General features: G+C 49.2%; 1 protein-coding gene across 12 annotated transcripts in view; it reads right to left on the reverse strand.

Moving 5' to 3' along the window:
- The window catches only part of SEMA6A (semaphorin 6A), a 350,792-nt gene extending 333,958 nt beyond the window's left edge, over positions 1-16,834 (reverse strand). For 8 of the 12 annotated variants that reach the window (XM_069625556.1, XM_069625553.1, XM_069625552.1 and 5 more), the window contains exon 1: positions 16,448-16,584. The gene's annotated coding sequence lies outside the window, so the exon portion shown is untranslated. Of the gene's footprint in view, positions 1-13,248; positions 13,268-16,447 lie in introns of those variants that run through there. The other 4 variants (XM_069625555.1, XM_069625554.1, XM_069625557.1 and 1 more) reach the window with 3 other exon arrangements.
- Between the last annotated feature and the right edge of the window lie 912 nt (positions 16,835-17,746).

A 17,746-nucleotide genomic window follows, 5' to 3' on the forward strand; every position in this document is an offset into this window, starting at 1 on the left:
CCACAGGGTCTGAACAAGAGGGTCCACACATAAGATGGACGCTAATAGTAAGTCAGTAACTAACAACACAATTGTACATCCACATAGCGGCCAAGTCCCTTGTCATGCGTGGCATACTCCTGTCGCAAGCTGAGACATCATGCAAAGTGGGAAGACATGACAGGAGCAAGGTGTCACGAATGAACTTGGTAGCTGTGCATCCCGATTCCATCGCCTGCCAGGAGGCTACAGTGGCCTATCTCAATGAGCAGAGATGCCTGGCCTCTGATTGGCCACATGCCCTGCGTTTTTGTCCCATGTACTGCCAGCCCAGGCTGATACCTAATGTAAGGTTGCAAATGGTATTTCACAGTATGTTCACTGGGTCATTTCACCAGAAAGTATGACGGATCCCTGGGACAAACAATGGCATTGCCACCAAGCACTCCATGCTTAACAAGTGATGCGCTCTAGCACCTTTTTTAATTATGGCAAAAAGAGACGTGAGGGGAGGCAAGGGCGGGGGGGCACCTGTGCCTGGTTAATCTTAAGCAAAGAATACCTGGAGTGTGCTGTTGGCTAGTGCTAGGGCAAAATACAGGGTTCCTCTTCCTGTTTGAGAATACACACAGCTGTGCAAATATCAAAATGGAAATAAAAAATTGTAGTATATGTAATAATGTATATATATGTATATATCTTGATGTTAACAACGTTGTCTCATGCTATATCAATTTGGAAAATATATCGATATATCTCCAAAACTCAATATATTGCACAGCCCTAGCTAGGGCAATTCTCTTTTTCCAGGCTCCTACGAGGTCTACCAGACCTAATCTTATGAAATACCTACATTTACTAGAGGACGGAGTATGAACAACGGGCCAACACTTTACAGTGTGAAGTGCAAAACGTACTGCTTTGAAGAAAATAACCTATCTATACCTGCACTGCTATGTGCATGCAAGACCTGTCCTGACCTGAGCTGCGGATCGTTTTGTGTAAATCAAGGAAAATAAACAAGTACATGGTCTGCCTACAGGGACAGAGAGCATACCTGATTCTGTCAAGAAGCTCAGACGTTATCTTCACAACAAACTGCACCATCCTGTGTGAAACACTCATGACTGATTATTTACAATCTAAATTCCATTGGCTGCCAAAAGAACACAAGAGTCGGGCCTAAAACGGAAGAGTCCACAGTACGTGTAATTAAGCTCGGCAAGCATATGCAGCGACAAACAGAGGAGGAGGAGGATAAAGGGAGGGAGAACTGACCATGATGGTGCAGCCGGCTCCACGCCTCAGAGCGATGTCCCAGGAACGTGAGGGAGTTACAAGACCTAGGAAACCCGGAGGCAAGGAACAGAAACAGAAAAAAAGGAAAACCACCAAACGAATGAAAGAGAATCACGCAGAGGGGACAGCAGTGGGATATAAAGCTGGTCATTACTCACTGAAGATTCACCACCGACTGCGGCGAAGCACTTGGATACAGCCGGGTATAGGGAGGCCATTTCATTATTGGATTACAGAATTCTGCAGGCAAATACAGGTCTTCTGATATTCAGGCCCGGCTGAAGATGGTTGGGGGCCTATTTCTAAATGATGTTTGGGGGAGGGGGGTTCCCATGTCTGTGTTTGATAAGTTAGCACCATGCAGAGGTCTGTCTTTGGCTGGCAAGTACACAATTAAGGTCGCACCACCTTTAGTTTCTGAAGAGTGCTTCCTTCTGAAATAGCTGCATACCATGAGCCCCACCTGCAATTTCATCGCATGGCAAAATCCTAGATTAAGCTTTTGCATTAGTTAGGGGGAAAACTCCCGCCGGTGACGTGTTTTAGTTACTGAGAAGGACGTATTGGAGGCGATTTGGGCCTTGAATCGCTTGTCCATTTCAAGCTATTAGTGGACGCTAGAGGGCGCTTGGTGCCGGCAATGCCTTGTCCCAGCCCTGGAAGCAACACCGAGCTTCGCTCAGAGTGGAAGGAATGCATTGTAATGCAGCTACTGTGCAACCCAGAGAAAATTCAGAAGCTGGACCAGGAAAACCTTCAAGAGAACGACAGACCCAACTGAAGCACAGGCACGCATGCTCGTCACCGGGGACGCGGTCAAAGACCGTTTAAATATACATTTGTCCGACATCTGTTTTGGCAAGAACGGCTTTTGTGCGAAATCCCCTCATGTGTTGGGTTTGTCTGTATCTTGCAGCCCTTTGGAGAAAGCATGTGCTAGCAATCGAATCTGGGCCAGAGCCGACTGGAGTGGTTTTCTGCCGTGCTCTCTTCTTCTGTGAGAACCTCGGCCTCTGTCGCGACCACCTTCTCGTCTACTAACAAACAAACCATGGAGAAGGGCGATCCTGCCTCACTTCAGTGCACAATCTGCATATGTCACGTGCACAATAACCGAGCAGATTTATAGGCCCTCCAGTCTGCCCTACTTTCAACCCCTCCAGTCTTCCAGCCAAAACAAATAATCCGCACCTCTTTTCTGAATCATCATCCTGCAGATACTCAGGATCTTCCACTGAACATTAATTGTGATACTCCAGTGATATGTGATGCAGGGCACACGGCACCCTTGTGGTTGAGATGGCACGTGCATTACTTTTTATAGATGAAATATTCTGGAAGCCCTCCTAAAATCTGTTTCACTACGATGAGGCAGAGTTCAGGGGGTGAGCATAAGACCCTGTGCACCTGCTCCTACCTTTTGAATTTTAGAATATTGCCTTCAGACACTTCTAATGACTTTTGTTCTATAACCTATAAAGTAGCAGATGTGGTGCAAATGTCTGTAGCATGATGGCACGTGGTAAGCCTGTACGCAAGCCTACTAGCATCGGCTAGTAGTTTATATGCAGGGAGTGCCCCATTTGCATGATACTCGACCTTGCTGGCGAGTATGGTGATGTTAGAAGCTTTTTTTTATCATTTACTGCAAACACACTTTGAAGTACATGGCAAATACAGGTTTCACTGTGCATGCTTGACAGTATTGCAGCAAATACGCTACAAAGTGTGCTTATGGCAACATGCATCATTTTACAAAAAGCAGTGGTAAATATTTTGTCACAAGTTACCTTGGAGCAAGTGCATTTCTCTTAGGTCAAGTATGTAAATGAAGGAACGGCGAGTCTAGTGGGATTTTTAAGAATCTGCAAGACCTGGTGTTCATTCCATCACTCTTCATTTGAGGAAAGCACCCTCTTTATTGCATTGCATCCCTTATTTTACATCACCCAATTTTCTGAGCATGCCAGATCTAAACTAGACCGGACGGAGACACGATGATGGTGCATCTGAAAATGACACGACAATGGACGTTGAGGATGTTACCATTGAAAAACAACATGGTTTGCTACAGTTAATTCCGGAGTATTTCCAAGTACACTGAAGGCTTGATGAGAAGATATCTCACACAAAAGCCACTTGAGTCAAACTCTCAATCCCCATCATCATAAGCATGGGTTCAAGTTGTGAACACGTGAACTCTGAATAGTGAAAAGCAAAGGTGGGAAGGGAAGCCTTGCTGGGCTTCTTTCACAGTCACTCAGCCATACTGAGGGCTTCCTCCACAGTCACTGTGCCATATGGACCAGGCTCTTCCACAGTCACTGTGCCATATGGACCAGGCTCTTCCCCAGTCACTGTGCCATATGGACCGGCCTCTTCCACAGTCACTGTGCCATATGGACCGGCCTCTTCCACAGTCACTGAGCAATATGGACACATTCTTTCACAATCACTGTGCCATACCCATATAGACATGCTCCTTCCACAGTCACTGTGCCATATAAACAGGCTTCTCCCACAGTCACTGAGCTACATGGACAGACTTCTTCCACAGCCTCTGTATCATATGGACAGGCTTCTTCCAGTCAGTAAGCCATATGGACAGGCTTCTTCCACAATCACTGAGCTATAAGGACAGACTTCTTCCACAGTCTCTGTGTCATATGGCCAGGTTTCTTCCACAGCCTCTGTATCATATGGACAGGCTTCTTCCACAGTCACTGTATCATATAGACTGGCTTCTTCCACAGTCTCTGTGCCATATAGACTGGCTTCTTCCACAGTCTCTGTGCTATATAGACAGGCTTCTTCCACAGTCTCTGTGCCATATGGGCAGGCTTCTTCCACAGTCTCTGTGCCATATGGACAGGTTTCTTCCACAGTCTCTGTGCCATATGGACAGGCTTCTTCCACAGTCTCTGTGCCATATGGACAGGCTTCTTCCACAGTCTCTGTGCCATATAGACAGGTTTCTTCCACAGTCACTGTGCCATATGATCAGGCTTCTTCCACAGTCACTGTGCCATATGGACAGGCTTCTTCCCCAGTCACTGGGCCCCATGGCAGGCTTCTTCCAGAGTTAAAAACTTTTCTGAAAAGATCTTCTGTGGATATTGCCACAAGAAGATGTGTGTGCCTAATGGCACCTTAGGGCTCACCATCGTTATCCCACTACCTTCCTCTCAGCTCTCGATGCGTGGTCTGGCTCAACCCCCCGCCCCTTCTTCCCTCCTGTAATGGTCATTGTATGCACTGACTTACTTGGCCTTAGGACGCTGGTTTAACCACTGGGAGGAGCACCCCGCATGTAAGTATTGTCCTTCTTGAAACCCATGTTTCCCGTGCTGTGATGATTGATGTCAAGATTTGCACAAATGCTTATCTTAAGATAGGCTAAAAGTCCTCTTCTCCATGCATTTGGTATCGTTGCATAAGGCACCCACGCACCCTATCACTCGGTGGCCCAATCTTAAATTCATTTCTAACTTGTAAGGAACTATCTCTACAAGGTGAATTTTCTATCATCACTGAATATGGCTCTGTAGACGTGAGCTTCAGTGGCTCTTTAGTAAATTGCGCTCATTATGGTTCTGCATCCGTGTATGACCCGACATTTCAAAAAACCCTGCAGACTTCGTCCAGTTCCTTTCAGATAAGCCCCTATCCCTCGGGCCAGTGGTCACCACGAGCAAACATAATGGGGTGTGGTAGGCCATCGCCATTCTACCCTAGCGGCAAATGGCAACAGTAATACTTGGGAGGCCTTCCCAGGACCTGCTAGATCCACGAGGTTCGGATCAGCTGGTACAAGTGAATAGATGACCACTGTAAGCCGTTCTGCTTGCACCCAGGCACGTGCATAGACACCTGGTGATTCCAATTGATGGAAGGGCATGGGGGGAAAGAAAGGCAAATCTTGTCTCAGGTGTGCGGGGAGCCATGCTTATTGCCTTATCCAGCCATTCCACTGTCTCATAGGTGGGCTTCCTTGTTTATGTTCTGACACGTGCCCGTTTGCAGAATCGAACCTAAGATTCACTTCTAATAAGAAGTCTGCAACAGATCAACTAAAATTATCCAATGAGATTCTTGCATGCTTGATGCATTAGGAGAGCGCATTTCAAGGAGAAAGTGTGTCTCTTGGGTCTTGGGAGTGTAGAAACGGTGTGCGCCAGACAGTTGCTCTAATGCAGCAGCAGCAGCAGTCTGCGGGCCTCTATGGACTGCAGATTAATATATCACTTAAGCCACGATGCGCAGTTAGTAAGAAAATTACAGCACTGTCAACAGAAAGTGTGTTATGTAAAAATACCTATTTTAAATCACAATTAATCTGTATTCAGGATGTCTTTGTAAAGGCACTGGTACATGTGTGATCTGCTGGTGTTTGACAGAGTCAGCCCTGCAGCTGCCACCATTGAATCCGGGGACAATGGGCACTCTGTGTGTGGAAGAAGCAGCCGGGCCATAAAGACAAGACAATTGTCCCAGTCTTTGTTCGTCCTTCATGGGTAGGAAGAGGTTGCCCCATCGAGGGGCACTGGAGGGGCTGCACGCAGCTACGTTGCACTGCATCAAGCTCAGGGTGGCTGGGGGGCAAAGGAGGTCAAGAACCGCACTTTGCCAATAACAGTCAACCCAACATGCCCAAAAAGCACTAAAGGATGTACACATCATGTCCCCTATTGTGACAGGTTAGAATTCCAGCCGGTCCCACTATTCCTTCCAAGATCAATAAATTGAGTGACATTAAATTGGGTAATAATGAATCTGTTATCATAGCACTTAGAAACATAGGAATCTGGCATAAAGAGCTATGTTGATATGCACCCTCCCCCATCCACACTGCCACCCCATGACGAAGAGATCAAAGCAATGCAAAGTACAAATCCAAACCAGAGCCCAGAGGATGGCGCCCAAAACAAATGTATCGCTTAGGTGCAGATGAGTCCTTTGGAGTCCAGGGATATGATAGGTTATTTATGACGCGATTAAAACCCAGAGGTTTCGAAGCGCGGACCCAGGGATCGAAACTGTGTTGCTCCGTGTCGTCTTGCTTCAAAGGCGAGCACATTGCCCCTGAGCTACCTTCCCTGCAAAAAAGACATAGGGCCTCATTACAAATGTGGCGGTAAGATTGTAATGGCCAGGTATCATACACCATACACTTGTTTTTTATCCAAGCTTGACAACATTTTTATAGCAAATAAGTGCTACGATTACAGTCTTTGATTTTTGCGGAATCCCTGGTGCCGGTACAGAGGTGCAACACTAGTGAAATGAGGGGTCAGTTCCAGCCAATGTGCGAACACTCCCCTGATCTGTCACCATAACCCATCACACCGGCGGGGGGCATACAAAATGAGACCCAAACTTCAGCCACGACTCCCATCCTTAAGGCAGACAGGAGCTTAAGATGGATTCAAAACCACATGGAGCGCTACACAAAACTCCAGAATGAACAAAGTGAGGGCCAAGTTGGAGACAGCGTGGCACTCATGACATGAGCAAGAACACTTACTGACTGGAATGGCCTCGGATGCTTTGCCTTCCACTAAGTGTTTATACCTGACGTCATTATTGAAGCAGTATTTTACAGGTTTTAAATGTAAAAAACCTGAAGGAACATTTTGTACGAGTCCATAATTCCGGCTACAGGACGCTGGAAATATCACTAATCTACAGCGGTTATCAAGGCAGGGCATACACCGAGGAGAGACGGGGGCAGGAAATACAACAGACCATAGTCTTTCATTCACAGATGGCTTCCCCTGAAACCTGCTGATTGGCCGTTCCGAGCGGCGTCAGTAGAAGGAGCAGGCACATGCCCATACCACACCGCCCCCTCTGACGCGCATGGGGACAGGACCCTGTTCTGTCTCCACTCAGAACGGCCAAAATGCTGTGTGCACTCCTCTATAAATAAGGAGATTGAACCAAATAACCAAAAGAAGCCACCAACCCCAAACGCTGGCCAAGTCACTGCCATGAATTTCTGAGACATATTCACAAGCACAATACAATGAGCTGTCCAGGTTATGTTCACAATCCGCAAAGAAGCAATAGGTTTTTCAGGATAACCCCTTCAAACAACACCAACCCTTCCGCACACTTGACATTATACAATGTAAAAAAGGGCCACATTACGGGACAGATTGGGTGAATTATGAATGACAGACATTCAAGATCTGACTCGGAGGGGCAGTTTAACTGTCAAGTGCTCGAAATCTGAATTAGTAACAAACCAAGCATTTAGCCATTTAATCACGGTCTGCGACACCGGTCTACAGAGCTGATGTGGAAAAGATGGCATGTCTGGGACCCAGTCACCTTCCGGGGAGACGTCTCGGTTGTGGAACTATTAACATGTCAGCTATTGTCACCCGTGCACCTCAAGTGTTGTGCAATATGTACATCATCACAAAAACACAAGATGTGTGGCACATCATCCATGCCAGAGGGCGTTGTTATGGCTCAACAGCCCTATAGAGTGATTAAAAAATATTCCTGTAACGGGAAGGGACCTCACGCAAGCATGTGACTTCACTAAAACAGCCAAAACAAGTGGCTGCAATCACAGTAGCACCCTGCGGCCATACACTCATCACATAACATGTCCTTTCACCCCTTATACCAGGGGATCCCAAACTTCTTACTCAGAGACCCCGTAACTAAAAATAATGTTTGAGGGGGGGCACCAAATATGAGAACTGTTTATATTTTCCAATAAAAGTAGTCCTACTCCTTCCTTTTTTAAAGATCTGTGCAAACCACCACCCATTGGAACAAGCTGCACCGCCCCCACCCACGGGGGGTTAGCCCCACAGTTTGAAGGTTACTGCCTTACACTCAATATTTAAGTTTCAGGGACCCTCTTCCCTGGCCATGACCCTCCCTTCCCTCCCCAGTTGTCTTACAGCACATTAAAGCAGCCCTGGTGCATCATAAGTGCTACACAAGGCACCAGATGTACATGAAAAAATACACAGCAGTAGTTGGAGTGGGGCCAGAAGTTGCTGCAATCGATGATCCTACTGTGAGGCTGTGAAGAGGTCATTTAGATGGCTCTCAGGAGCCATCATGTCAATTGCCGGATGGCTGCCACTTCTGGCTTTTTTGGAACATTACTGTACTTGCCCGTCATTGTAGAAAATAACAAACAAAAAAACAACAACAAAAAAACACATTCAGAAAAACAAAAGAATGCAAAGTCATGTGAGCGAGAAAAAAAATAGTATCCTGGATCAGTGAAACATTGCATGTGGCATAGGCCGAAACACGCCAGGAGTTCAAGGTGCATGACGCCTTAAGCAGAGGAGATGAGGCCTAAGGGCTATGGCCACACTGTTCCTTTTTGGGACGGACTCCGTACTGGTTTGCTTATGGTTGGGTAATGGGACGTTCTGCTGCAAGGTATATGAGGCATTCAAAAATGATAGCTCAAGCATGTTTGTGGGTTTCTGAAGAAGTGACACCCGACACATGGGAAACAAGTCACCTCTGCATTTCATCAAGTGTGCAGAGCGAGTTAACGCTAAGTAGGGCTGAACCCATGGTGGTGAGCCAACTCTGCCCAGCCGTGTACGGATGCTTAAGATGCCAAGGCTTTCTGGGAAGAACATCTGCAGACCTCTCACACAGTTTAGAAACTATACAAGACGGTAATCAATGTGGGAGCATCACTACTTGTGCAACTTAGTTGAACACTATTGTCTTACCAGACATCTTCAGTGCATCCATTGCAATTTTTTGGAAGATGTCGTACAATATACATCACAATATGGTGGCCCGGGCAGGTCCTTCAAATCACAAGGAGACAAACTCAGAATGGCCTTCACCCTGTTCCTCCATCAAAAAACTATTCTCTTGCTTGTCTGGGGTGCAGGAGATTGGTGAGCTAATTTTTATGAATGCACATGTTTATGTAGTTCTTAATATTATCTGAATATTAAACCATACATTTTATACAAGTCATTGCATGAAGACAGCTTACATATTAGCAGTTACTATATAAAGCAATGAACAAACATACATTTTGGTTAATGGGTGTTTTCGACTCCCAGAAGGGCAATGCACCGAGCTATGGAACCAACTTCAACAAATGATCAAAATCCTCATCTCATTAGACCCCATCATGCTGCCATGTGCGCGCCCCACAACACGGAAGTAGACAATGTGCAGGAGATGGAGGTTACACGCTATCCCTCTCAACAGCTGGGTGGCGCCAAACTGAATGCAATTCCACAGACTAATAACCATGCTATCAGCAAGGGATAAACACTACAACCAAAACACCCATCTGGGCTCCAGATAACTAGAGCAGCAGCCCGTGTTACTACATAGAATCAGCCCCATACTCACAAAGAAAAATAGGGAGCAACAGGTACACATAGCCCTGACCCGTTATGCCACCTGCACTGCTCAACTTATGTGTTCAGACCAGTGGCGTGAGCAGCGCCTTCCACAGAGGAGACTTCTGCTGTAGTGCTGCCTGAAGTGAGGACTGCCCATGTGATGAAAAGGACCACTTTTTATTTGCAGATTTGCTAGAATAATGTATATATTTTTAAATTCCTAGAGAGCTGAGAATATTCACTAAACTGGAACGTTCAACACTGCACAATATCAAACACAACCACAGTAGCTCTGAAGGACTAAAGCGAGGTGGGTGTTTGGAAGCCCACCCTTGAGGGAGGTCCCGCCGAGGCCCTGCTGCCCCTCAGCCCACAATGCCCCCTTTGTTGCAGAAATCTATGGACAGCCAACATGGCTACGGCCAATTTCACCCCAGCTCCGTGTCAGTCTGCGCTGAATATCCATGGACCTTGTCACTGATCAGCCAACATGATGGGCATAGAGAGACACCCCCCTCCCGATTCCAAAAACATGCACACAAACAAATTCGCCATCACTTAGAGCTCTTTCAAGCCCCGGCGGATGGCGCTCCCTCATCAATCTGCTGTCTGGCTCTCAATGGAAACCCCTCCCAGTCTCCATCCCCCACCCGTGGCTCAAACTCTAACTGTAGAGGCCACCCTCCCACTCAAAATGAAAACTGTGCCCCCTCTTCTTCCAGCCCTCCACAGTCTTCCGCTGTTATCTCCTTTCTGGTGTGACTGCACATTCATACCCAGTGTGTATGTGTGTGCGATCTACAGATCCAGTGTACGTGCCTGTTCATGCCCAGTGTGCATGTGTGTGAGATCTACAGCCCCGGTGTACGTGCACATCCATACCCAGTGTGCATGTATGGATCTGCAGATCCAGTGTGAGTGCACATTCATACTCAGTGTGTATGTGTGTGAGATCTGCAGCTCCGGTGTACGTGCATGTTCATGCCCAGTGTGCATGTGTGAGATATGCAGCTCTGATGTAAGTGCATGTTCGTGCCCAGTGTGTATGTGGGTGAGATCTGCAACATATCTGCGATCTGTGGCCCGGTGTGAGTGCACATTCATGCACAGTGTGCATGTGTGTGAGATCTGTAGCCCCAGTGTGAGTGCACTTTCATACCCAGTGTGCATGTGTGAGATCTACAGCTGCGGTGTGAGCGCACATCCATACCCAGTGTGCATGTGTGTGAGATCTGTAGCCCTGGTGTGAGTGCACATTCATACCCAGTGTGTATGTGTGTGATATCTGCAGCTCCCGCATCAGTCACTTGCCTGGGCGCCTCTGCCCTCCTATCGCGTTGCAACACCCTAGGCTATGCTTGGGCTGTAGGACATGTGTAATAACCAAGCCACTTATCTGAGAAAACACCTCTCTGGACACTTGGTGTCCAGTTGCACTGCTTTTGTGTGAATGTGCTGATTTATCCGTTGTAAGGTTTTCTCCAGCTGGAAACAGGTCAGTTCAGGAATGGGGGTTCTGCACAGGATTATAGGGTGGCTTTCACACCCACAAGAACTCTTGCTTGGAAGATATTCTATACAGGCCCGGACAAGCATTCACGCATGCATGCTAAGCCATGCAAATTCGTTGTGTATATTTATGTTGAGGTTTTTAGCAAGCAAGCTTCACATCTCCTTTCTAATATACTAAGAGGGTATGGGCGAAGCTGATCTGGCACTTGTTGAATCTGCCAGTGGCCAGAAGATACACCGAGCGGCAGAGACTGGCTTTGGCGCTAGAAGGGGATAAAAGGCCCATCATGGGACGCTGGCCAATACCATTTCACTACTTTGCGGGTGCCAGGTGTGTGCATTGGCACCTAGAAAGAGCCACCCACCTCCTAGACCCATCTCTGAGTGAGGCATCCTCTCAGTTTGTGGTTAACTGGTGACCATGCCACAGAGTCACCAGCACTTGTCTTTTATGGGCCTAGGGAACAGCCATTTGCCTACGTGTGGACATGCACCAGAGCCAAATGGACCCAATAAGATGGCACATCACTTAATAGGTTATAGTGGTAGGGGACACAACCACACCAAGTAATCCACTCATGGCACCACAACGAGGTCAAAGAAAACTGTGACTGGTGTTACAGAAAGACTTAAACTGGAAATGGTCTCACTTTCTGTACAAGAAGACCAGCACTAGGTCCTGCATATTCGTATTTGGGAGACGTGGGGGGAAAGGGGGCAGAGGGGCAGGTAGATATGAATGGGTCAAACGGTGCCCGCGATCCACTGAGTTGCGCCACCCCTCCCTCACCCCACACCCCTGTTCATTATCAGTATCTCGCAACGTTTCAGGCAGCCCATTGGCTGGATGTTTACATTGTCATAATTCCTGATTGGCTGTCACCGTTGCCGGGGGTGGGGCGTTGGCGCAGGTGTCCCTTTAGAGATAGGCAGATGGGTGAGTACCGGGCAGGGTGGCTCTGGCGCGGTGGAGAGGGGCCTCCAAGGGGGATGCGGAGGATAGAGAAGGCGTGCGCCCCCGTGCCCAGCGTTCGTCTGGAGTTACCATCTCAGACCGTCAATTGATGGGATAGGGCTGCCGAGCGATGTGCCGCTTTTGGGCAAGAAAGAGCGGCCTGTGTCTGGTCTAGTGGCGGAGCATTATATATAGGGCTGTGGGGTTCCTCAATCCGTGCAAGCGCTATCGGGCAATCTTTAGAGCCGGCACTAAAACAATGATTGGAAAGCGATCAAACCGCTTTCGGTGTATTAATGAAAGGTAACATTCGCTGGCAGATAAGGGGCACTCGAACAAACTTCAATCAATGCCGTGTGCGCGCGCGCTGTTTTTGTTTCATCTTTGCTTTCGGAAAATGTCTGCAGACACTAGTCTGCCTCGGTATTTAAGGTCGGGCTAATGATTAACTTTGACGGGTTTTTTCATGTGAGGCTTCGGCCGTCCAGCCACTGCGTCTGCCGCCCGGGATTTGCAGAAAAGAAGCACGAGAATATAGTGCATCCATATGCCAACGCAAGCGTGAGCCACGCAACTGCTCGTTACAACAATAAACAGTGGGCCCAGGCCACCCTGCCGCATTTGCCAGGGCAGGGGGGCTTTCGCCACCTGCTGCTCTCTCTCTGTTGCCTTAGACCCATTTTGCCCCCACTGCCTTTGCAAACGCCCAGAGCCATACCTCTCACGCTTTGTGCGGGTGTCACCAGCCAAGCCCCTTTCATGCCCATCTAAGTCAATGGGCGTTCACCCTCCCTGGGTCCTCAGAAGGTTCACAGTTATGCCAGAGCACTACAGTGCATTCCCCTGTTGGCCGGTGTCATGAAACCACGTTTTCCGACAGGCCCCGGTGTCACGCGAGTCCTGGTGGATGGAGGGGGCGGAGGGGCACCAGCAGGACTGAGCGCAGTTGTGCACATTCGTGCCCGCAACTCAACAACCCCTGAGCTTCCCGCAGCGCAGCCAGGGTCCTCTGGGAGTGAAATGTTGCCGCGCCTGAAACTTTCCAAGTGCCCCGGATTTAAATTACATTTGGGGGCGAGAGGGCCCTAAAGGGAACGGCCCCATGCGTGAAGTGCAATACAAATGGGAGTAAACTGTGTGACTTACGAGGCAGTCCTTTTTTTACACGTCAAGAACCCATTAGCTCTGGACCGAGGCGCCTGGCTCGTGGGACGTGCCTCTACTCGCCCGCAGCAGCACACCGCCCCCCCGGGCTCCAGTGCGCGCCTCTGCGCTGAAAATGTGGCGCATGCACCAAGGCGGGGAAGCCGGAAATCTGTCCTGCCGAGCACATCTGAGTGCAGAAATTAATTAACGGGCAGAGAAAATAAAGCAGGACCCAATTAGCGGTTGACAACGTCGACGAGATCGGGGGCGGGGCGACCAATTAGGGGGCGCTTTGAATGGCTCCCATGAGTCTTGGGCGCCAGGGTGAATGGATGGGGGGAGGGGGCTTTCATTTGCAGGCACCGCTGCGGCCCAAGGCGACCAGTCTCCAGGCGGGTTTCCCTTGAAGCGCCCGTCCACGGCGAGGCGAGGAGGGCGGCTCCTCTAGAAGAGCGCCCCACACTACCAGGGCTCAAGTCGAGGGTACACGCGGGTGACAGTCCCCCCAACTATTTTCAGATGGCACCGTGATATGCTAATTTACAGTGACGCCACATTGAATCCGTATGTTAATGAGCCCCCACTTTTATTTTCAGGACTGCATCCCTGCTGAGCCTAGGCCCTCAAGGCAGTCTCCGCAAGGACATGGTCCCGTTAGCAAGTGCGCGGAAACACGCCTCACACACATCCCTGACGCACGGCGCAGGCGCTGGCGAAGTGAACGGCGCACATCCTACCGCTGCGCTTCACGTGCAGGAAGAATCGCGCGAGAGGCGCGCGTCTCTTTCTGGAATTGCTCTTCTGCGGACACTTCCAGCGCACGGCTCGTGCTCACCGCCGCGCGCAGCCAATCCGCTTCCCGCCACCAGGGAGCCGCTACTGCGCCACAGCGAGCCACGCCACCGGCAGCGCCGTCACCACCGCGGCTCTGCAAGAGGCAAGGGCCCAACACCCGACCCACTCCTGTGATGCCACCTGTTTCTGATAACTACCCCTCTCCCGAAAAACCACACTACCCAAATAAACGGCCGGTTTAGTCTCGCTCTGGCCCGTTTTTAACATGCATCTATGACAAACGCCGACTTTTGGAAGCAACGCTAGTCCACCATCCGGGGCACGCAGAGGGCACCGGGGCGAGCTCACCAGAATGCTGGGCGTGGGAAAGGCATGTTTTCGAAGGAAGGAAGGCGTGCGCGCTGCTCTGTCCCGACCCCCACCACCGCCTTTCGCTGTCCATTATTCCAGCCGCCCATCCTCGCAGAGGTACGGACAAAAGACAACACACAGTTTAGCAATAACAATATTTGAAACAGCACACCGGCAGTAAGAACATCTGGACTATGAACAACCAAGACATCCACGAAAAAACAAGGAAAACAAGTCAACCCTCAGACTAAGAACTTAGGGGGGGGGGATGAAAATGACAGCCAGAAAACGTAACAACCCCAACTGTAGGTCAAAACCTAGATAAGAGACCTGGCCCAATCCGAAACAAAAAGCTCAAGTCAACGCCAACAAAGAAAGTCTGGGCAACCAAACAGGGCAGGAAATCTGAAACTGGGGCAAAAAATACCCAAGGAAGTCATGCACCCCTCAAAAAGGTGAATATCCAAATATCACACACACACCAAGGACCCTAGGCAACCAAAGGAACATTAGTGGAACGATTACTCTCAACTGCAGCCTAGAAGAGCTGGGTTAGTTTGACAGCTGCCAGGAGCTACTTTTGACTCCCCAAACGAGCCGGCCCTATATGTTGTATGAACTGTGCATGTTTTGACTGTGTATGGAGGAGCAGTAGGGTACATCTAGAAGATATTTAATGCATAAGGAGTCTTTTTCACAAGAAGTAGTCCTTACGTACTAGGCAGCATAATATCCATAAACTGTGTTCCGCTCCTGCACAGACAATCTTTGATACAATTCAGTACCCCCATGCAAACCATGACCCCACCACCACATATACTCAGACAACCGACAGCAAAGATACTAGTGCAACTACAAACCAAGAAACCTGAGCAAAATCCAGCCTCAAGACATCAGGACAACTCTCAGGTACGAAATCCAGATGAACACTGACCAAGAAATCTGTACAACCAACAGACAAGGAAACCGTGCATCCACAAGCCAAGAAAACGAGTAACCTTCAGACAAAACAATGTTGACATCCACCAGTTAAGAAGAAACATAGGAAAGCTTCATTTTAGAAACCAGGTCAACATTCAACTGAAACACCTGGCCACCCTTAAACTACGAAATACAGCCAATTGGACAGGGCAAGCCATCAGCCAAAACACAGAAACATGTAACAACCAATAAACCCGGACAAATAGCTTTCAAGAAAGGAAGACAAATGCCACTCACAGATTCGGTGAACGTCCCTACAAATTAATCTAGGAAAAGAAAAGAAACTGGTGCAAACCCCTTGAAGAGAACTGTAGGTAATCCTCCCAAGAAACACGGGCAACTCGGATATGCCAACCCTCAACAAACAGACCCTATTAGCCCACACGCCAAAAACCCAATCATAGTTCAAAGAATGTGTCCGGGTACATCTATTTCGAACAACCAGAACAAATACCAATGAATAGTGCAGGGTAAATACTAGCAAAGAAACTGGTGCGCACCCCAAACAAGAAGGCATGGAACACCAGCCACGAAATGCAGTAAACTCCAGGCAAGACATCCAGGAAAACTTGATCCAAGAAATTCGTGATCCATGTTTCTTGGCAGCCACCAGCCAAGCAACATGGGGACATGACAGGAAATAAACTCGGACACAACCACAATCAAGTAAACAAACCTGCACAGACCTACGGTCCAACGCTCGTAAAGACACCCGTTGGACAGGACAATAACCGCAATATACGCAGGAGGCAGAACAAGAGAAACGATGATATAGAACTAAGGGAACCCCGAGGCCAGAACTCGTTAGGGATTCGGGGTGGGGAATTTACACCGTGCCTGCACAAGGCAGCACAACACAGGAACGAAGCACGCACGCCCAGTCCCACATTTATCTGCCTCCGGAGACAGGAGCGGGAGAAAACATGCAATGGGAGAAGCGGCAGCTAATTGCACCGGAGAAGATGAGATGCGTAGCATCACTCAGTCACAACAGAGGGAGCGCTTTTCCTCCTGCCCTTGCAACCCCTCCAGGCCCTCCTCTTTACAGACGCGCAACTCTGGTCAGAAATACCTTGTGTGCATGTAGAGGCAGCTGAGGGCGAGACTAGCCGACGCAGTGTCCCATTAGGCATCCGTGCGGGGGGCTCTGGCGGCGCTCTCCCCTCTGCAGCCCTTTGTCATCACTGCACATGTGCCCGTGTGGTGTTATCTCTCGGGGGCTACTGCTCCGACGTTCTCCTCTCCAGTGAGGTGGTGGCAGGGAGGCACCAGCCAGACACGAAAAAAGGGTAAAGCAACTCTGTTCTCCAAAAGCACATTCCACTTTGGTTCCACTCGGGTGGGCAGGCAGGTTGCGCGGGTCCTGGGCAGCGGGGCTCTCGCGTGCAAGGGGTCCGGCTCCGGTGTGGAAGGAGAAGCGCGTCTATGACTCCTCGTCCGAGCTGCTGGGCATTGAACTGAGCGCCGAGGAGCGGAGCGTGAAGCCCGGCCCCTCCCCGCCCCTGGCAGCCAGGCCCCGCCTGATCCCGCCCAGGGACCCGCCTCCCCGCACAGGGAGCGGGAGGGCGGAGCGACAGAAATCCAGGACCGGAGCGCCAGGGGAAGGGACTGCGCACGCCCCTCCCAGCCGGGCACCGGGGAGGAACGAGGGAACAGAACCTGATAGTACGCGGCAGACAGACTGCGAGGAGAAATGCACGCAGCCAGGACAACACACGGGAGGAATGGACATGCGCAACAGAAATACATTAACATGACAAAATCAGTGCAAATAGCAGCAACTGTCGTCAATGTACGCAACAAAAGACTGCCATCAAATAGGTGACACATGCACTGGCTAGTGTTGATAAATACACAGGCTGTGTCGCATGACGATGTGTGCAACTCATATGCTATGCTTTATGCGCCGAAAATAGCATGACGAATTTATAGTGTGTACACGCAGCGTAACTACTTCTTTAGGATACGAGTCCCCCCAGTTAAATCACGATTCTATACAGGTTCACACCGCCTACACTCCTTTTCAGGTTCTGTAGTGATAGGTGTCACCAATGAACGGTGCACAATTTACCTGGATGCATAGTGAACTGCAGGGACTTGAACCCTTGTATATTGACTACACAGATCGCCGAGCGCAGGAAGCCACGTAACTTGTGCGAATATAGACACCAACATTGCATAATTTGGACAGAATAAGGAATACGCGGGGTAGGTGTGCATAGGAAGGGAACATGTGCGATGCACACTTTGCTGGGGTTGATTTTATGCACTGACTCCACGCAGTTATGTGTTGATGTAGTTTCTATACCACTGTGAAGATTACATTCAGAACACACAGATGCGGGAATGGCACGTGTGTGTCGGCAGAAGC

Source organism: Ambystoma mexicanum, chromosome 6p, assembly GCF_040938575.1.
Source record: "Ambystoma mexicanum isolate Mex_15411 chromosome 6p, UKY_AmexF1_1, whole genome shotgun sequence".
Taxonomy (NCBI): Eukaryota; Metazoa; Chordata; class Amphibia; order Caudata; family Ambystomatidae; genus Ambystoma; species Ambystoma mexicanum.